The following is a 5,821-nucleotide window of genomic DNA, read 5'->3' as shown; positions in this document are numbered from 1 at the left end:
GGGAGAAAGTGAGGGAGGGTAGTACGAGGGTAGGAAAAAGGGGCCAAAATAATGAACGGAAAGCACGGACGAGCGAGGTATGGACATTCAGAGGGAGAGAGGGAGAATGAGGCGGAGAGAGAGATGAGGGATGAAGGCTTTTGCAATCTCACCCATGACTAAGATCAATGTAACCTTTCTGCCTGCCTCTGTGATTCAGTTTGTGTGTGTGTGTGTTTGTGTGTGTGTTTGTGTGTAGGTGTATGTGTGTTTGTGAGATTAAATCTTTGAGCACACACACTGTCAGCATGTCACAATGTGCACACGTGATTGTGCACTGGTGTGTGTGTCTCTGTCTATACGTGCCTGCAGGTTTGTAGGAGTGTGTCTGCCTCTCTGTGCCGGTATATGTGTGTGTGTGTGTGTGTGTGTGTGTGTGTGATGGAGCAGGGGACAGCGAGCCACTACAGGAGGTTAAGCGGAGCAGCTTGCAACCCGGCGGATGTTCCCTCTCAGCCGAAAAACACATTGATCTTAATACAGAGAATGACGGAGGAGCGGGAGAGGTTAGAGGGATGAAAGACAGGATGAAGATGGGGGAGAAATGGTGGGGAACAGAAGTGAGCTGGGACATTAGTCGGATCTGAGAGCAAGCGCGACAGGCCTAGTTCAGGATGGATTAACATGGAGGTGAGTATCAGTACATGGCCCACACAGCTCATGAACACCTGGAGAGATTTTTTAAAACTTAAAATGCTAGTATTTCTCCTAATACATCACTTTGTTTTGAACATACCCATGCAGAATAATGATCAGTGGTCATTGCATTTGGTATAGTAAGCATGATGCTATCCTTATCATACTGTAAAAACTCCAAGCTGCAACATGTACAAGAACATTAAAATTTGTTAAAGTAACACTACTAAAAAAAACAGGCATACATAGACCTTCATAGCGAGCTTTTTGACAGCTTTTTGACACATATAACCAATGATACTAATGTAAGGTTCCATTCCATTTAGTAGCAGAGACTTTCCAGTGAGCTAGCATGCACAATAGCATCACCCTGAGTCTGTGGCTATGTTCACACACCAAGCCTTAGCACTTAATTTTGATTTATTGCTCGGATCAGATTTTTTTATGTTTGTCTGTTCACATTATCTTTAAAATGTGGCCCCTTATTATATAGCAGTCGGAACAGGTCACGGCCCACGTGACAAATGTCAATCTAGAGTACATACAACATAAAATTCACATGATCTCTGATATGACTGTTCATACTGAGGTTGCACTGAAAATAATCAGACCTGAATCTGATTTGGACCGCATATGAAATTGGCCTAAATCAGAATTGAAAAAGATGAGATTCCATATGATTTGGACTGTTCACACATTAAAAAATCAGATCTGAGTCACATATTAGCGAAAGAAAATATCAGACTTGGGTCACTCTGGCTTCAGTCTGAACGTGGGCTGTTTGAGCTGAATGGAACAGATACCATAGTATCAAGTCAAACTGGCTGCTGTTAAAAATGTCTATTTAGTTAAAAGGCCTATCTTTAATATACTGTGATTATATTTCTCACATATAAGCTACCGTTAAAAGAATGGCTCAATTTTAAAAATTAGCAGTGGAGTCATCACTGGAAAGCAGAATTCCTTTGTTAATGATATTTCTGGATGCCCACATGGCAAATTCAGCATAATGTGCATGACACAGTAAAACTCATGATCCACTCAAGAATCATGAGGCATGTTTTCTTTTTGACAGAAATACTTCATTCAGAAAGTAATTAACCATGTTTGTACAGAAACACAAGACTTCCTGCAGATGTGTTTCTGTGCAGTGGGGCACTGACTTATGCAGGTGTGGCTTAAGGTTTGTGTCTCGGCTTTACAGTCATTCCCAATTTATGTAATTCCAGCACTGTTTAGGGACCCCAGTTTGCTGAAATAGAGAATAGAAATATATTAGGCAAAAATAACATATTTATAATATAACACATGTTTTTTGCCTGAAACTGCATGGGATTAGCACCAAGTGTCTCGTGGGTACCCGTACAACCGATTTTCATTCAGATATCTTAAGGTCAGAGGTCAAGTGATCCTTTTTAAAATGCCAAGGCCAAAATTTTGCATAGTTTTATTAAGTCCCCTTCCCGACATGCCAGCAGAGCTTTGAAACGGAGCCTGCGACAGCCTCTGAAATACAGTGCAGAGTGGAAGAGGGAAGGATAATGAGGTGGCAATTGGGATGGCCAATTAGATTTCAAGGGTGGCCAGTGCTTCTGGAAACGACAATTAGAATGGGTGCCGATCAGAAAATAGGGTTATGTCTCCCTAAAATATGACAAAATGTCCAGTAACATGTTATTTGGATCATCTGTTTACAGATAGTTTATGGATTATTTGTAACATTTAAACAATTTGCTTTCTATTGAGTATAGTTTTTTTTCTGCCTAATCCTAAACAACCACAGTGGTGTAATATCAGAAAACGCTTGTTGAGTCTGAACTAATAAGCTGTTGAAAAGTTACAAATGTAAACTATCTGTAGGAGTATCTAAATAAAATCGTATATACATAAAATATTCTTTTAAAAATAGGGGAAATTAGAAGTAAAGGTCTACTGTTCTCAAATATCAGCACTTGGCCACACAAACACATGGAGGAGAGGTGGAATCTCCTGCACTCTGATAGCTCAAGTAGCAAATGTAGTGTTACGCACATTTCCACGGCCAAGTTTAGGCTAGGTTAGGTTAGGGTTCCAAACAAAAGTGCATGAATTAATTCAAATTGCCGCTACTTTGACATTTTTATGTTAATTGGTGTTACTGTCAGTGGAAGTCACTACAGAACAGAAAACAAGGAAACATTTTAGTAAAAAGAAAATAAACCTTTCTAGATTATTATTTACTATTATTACTGTTATTATTTTTTATCGTCCCCCATTGTTGTGGCTGTTGTCGATATCATCATCATCATCATCAGTCATTTCTATTAGTATAGTTATTGCTACTGTTATTGCTGTGCACCTTTGTCTCTCTTTCCTTGGACAAACTGCTCAGTTTTAAATTGAAGTAAAATCACTCATTACTGATCTATCATTGAACTGTATGCTTGCCTGTAGACAAATTTTACATCTTTGCATGTTCAGGTGACCTGCTCTGCACTGACTAAAAGGCTCTCTAGGTTACATTAATTGGAGCTCATCAGTTGGCAGTGTACCAGCTCAACGCTGTCTATTTTTTACCACAATTAGTACCAAATTACATAGTTCTCTCCAGGAAACCTCATATAAAATGACTGACCTTTACTGAATGAATACATTTCAGGATTATTCATGATTGCATTGCTGCTCCAATCATTCTACCATTTTGGTTATTAGGGGTAGATGAGCACAGCATTCCTGCACCTACAACTATATGGGCAAAAGCATGTCTTCTGTTGTTTCCCCCCTCACATAATGAGCAGTAGAAAGTGACAGAAACAAAAGCAGAACAAATGAGATGTTATGTGCCCAAAAGGCCGACTTGAACTAAATTTGAACCTTTGTGCTAAGAATGTCACGATGTGAGTCATAAAGGATGTACTGTACACACCATTTGCACTTCAGGAAATTATGAGTGAGGCGGTAATGAGGTATAGCAGAGTGTTGCTGCAATCATGAGAAACAAGAATCTTTTTAGCTTCTCATTTTAATATCTTCACTTATCTTAACAAGACCATATTATAGCACTTTCTTTTCTTTTAACATACTTAACATATCAGCTTATCTTGTATAACAAGAGACCTTTCCTGCTACAGCAAGAAGAGTTGATATGTTGTTCTGACAAAAAACGTACATATGTTGTTATAATAAGCAAAATATACCAACAAAGTTATTCCATAACTGTTTGTATAGTAGACTGGCAGAATATCCGTGAAGAGTGTGAAACAAAATATGACCATAACAGTCATTCTTATACATTCTCTCATCTGGCTAACTTCTAATCAATGAAATAATCTGTGACTCCTCCGTAGCAGGAAATAATGGCAGCTTCCCTGGTCACACAAATTACAGAAAAAAAGTACACTAAAATATGTTTATGAAAACATTTCACCCTAAAGCATACCCTTCTTTATCATCTATTTTACTCTAAATGGGATCATAATTTACTAAATGAACATCATGTTGTAAGGACGAAGACTTAAAACTAGTGATTAAGAACTCATTAGGAAACTGTTTACTGTTTAGGGTCATTTCTCCGTAAGACTCAATACTATCGGACTTACTTATTTTGCTGCCACCTACTGGCCATTAGGAAGAATGCAGGTTTAAAACACTTCTGCATTGGCCTTACTTCACAGGCCTGGAAGCTCTGTCCACTAATAACATACTGTCAGTGGTTAACACAACAGAAGTTCTCCAGCCTCTAAGGGGAGCGTTATGTGGATTGTAGATTTTTAACCAGAAAAAGGGGATTTAGAGGCAGAAACTGTTCTTATGGCATGAGATTTTCGTATTGATAAATCACCCAGGCCCATTCCAGCACGTTTGCACTTTTGTAGAGTCAGGGGTAGTTGCTTGACTTTCTCATTTGAAAACAATCCCCACTGCTGACAGAGCAGCCATAGATGGTTAAGTGTTGGACTCAACTGTCCATTGACAGGTATTTAACAGGTGTTTTTCTTATTATTGACAGTTCAGAGATTCAAATAATTTCTTCCAGCTCAAGTCTATGCAATTGCAGACATGCAACATTACAGTAAAAAATAACTGTTTCTGTTGCTACTCTCCATTATAGTTTCAACACAAAGCAGTTATGACTGTACAGCTGGTGTTTGGCACACCTTTCTCAGAACAAGTCAATGGAAAACCACCTTGACTGAACAGACAAAGAGTGCCTCAAAGTCAAAATTTGCACAAACACAAATCCAAGGGTAACTGCCTCACGGTACCAAAATTCATAGCTACAAGAATGCAAAAAACACTGACTGCAACATGATGAGCACCTTAAAGTCTGGATGACTGTTTTATTCAGTAGCTTGTGTGCAAGGACAATGAATAATGAATGATGGAGAAAGGTGTGAGTTGGGGCAGGTACACTGCTTTTACAGTGATTAAATGATGGTGGTGGTGATTGTACTTTCTGTACAGTGTGTACAGAGGTACAGCAGCCTTTTCTTTCATTCTGTGTTTCAAAGGGGGGGGGGGGAGTGTACAAACATCATGTCAGTATCCTGAGGGCATGGAGCAGCAGGTTATTTCTCAGCTCCTGTGGGTGCACACAGCATGTGTTGTTGAATGCAGTACAAGAGCTCTACCAGGGCTTAATGTGGTGCAAGCAAGCTAGCTACCTTAGCTCTACCTCTGCCTCTGAATCTGCCTCCCTCATCTACTAAATAAAAAGGGGGGTTGGCTTTCAGGACTGGTGCAGATCTAATGCACAGCTCACGTGAAAGAGCACAACATGTGTGGATGAATGAAGCGAAAAGGCACAGCCTGGACTCAATATGAAGCCTTCTGTGTTCTCCAGCACAATCCATCCCTCACAGGAAGAAAAAAAGGTCATCTGTCTATCAGGATGAGCAACTTCCAGAAGTGGAGACAGATTTCTTAGCTTACACGTAATATGACATGGTGTTGATGAATGAAAGAAGAGGACACAAGCGGAGCTGGTATATTTACCTTGAAGCTATGTGCTGCCTGACAGGTGGTCTCTGGGTTTATAGAGCGTTTATAGAGTGGAGGTCGCCTGTCTGGGGCTCTGTGTTGTCCACATGATTCACGTAACCTTGGAAATACCAGGATGATTCATTCTTTCAGCTTCTCAAAACATACATACTGGAAGAGCAGGGGG

This window comes from Morone saxatilis, unplaced genomic scaffold, assembly GCF_004916995.1.
Source record: "Morone saxatilis isolate NCDOM2014 unplaced genomic scaffold, NCSU_SB_2.0 Contig22, whole genome shotgun sequence".
Lineage (NCBI taxonomy): Eukaryota > Metazoa > Chordata > Actinopteri > Moronidae > Morone > Morone saxatilis.
Note: the sequence above shows the minus strand (reverse complement) of the source record.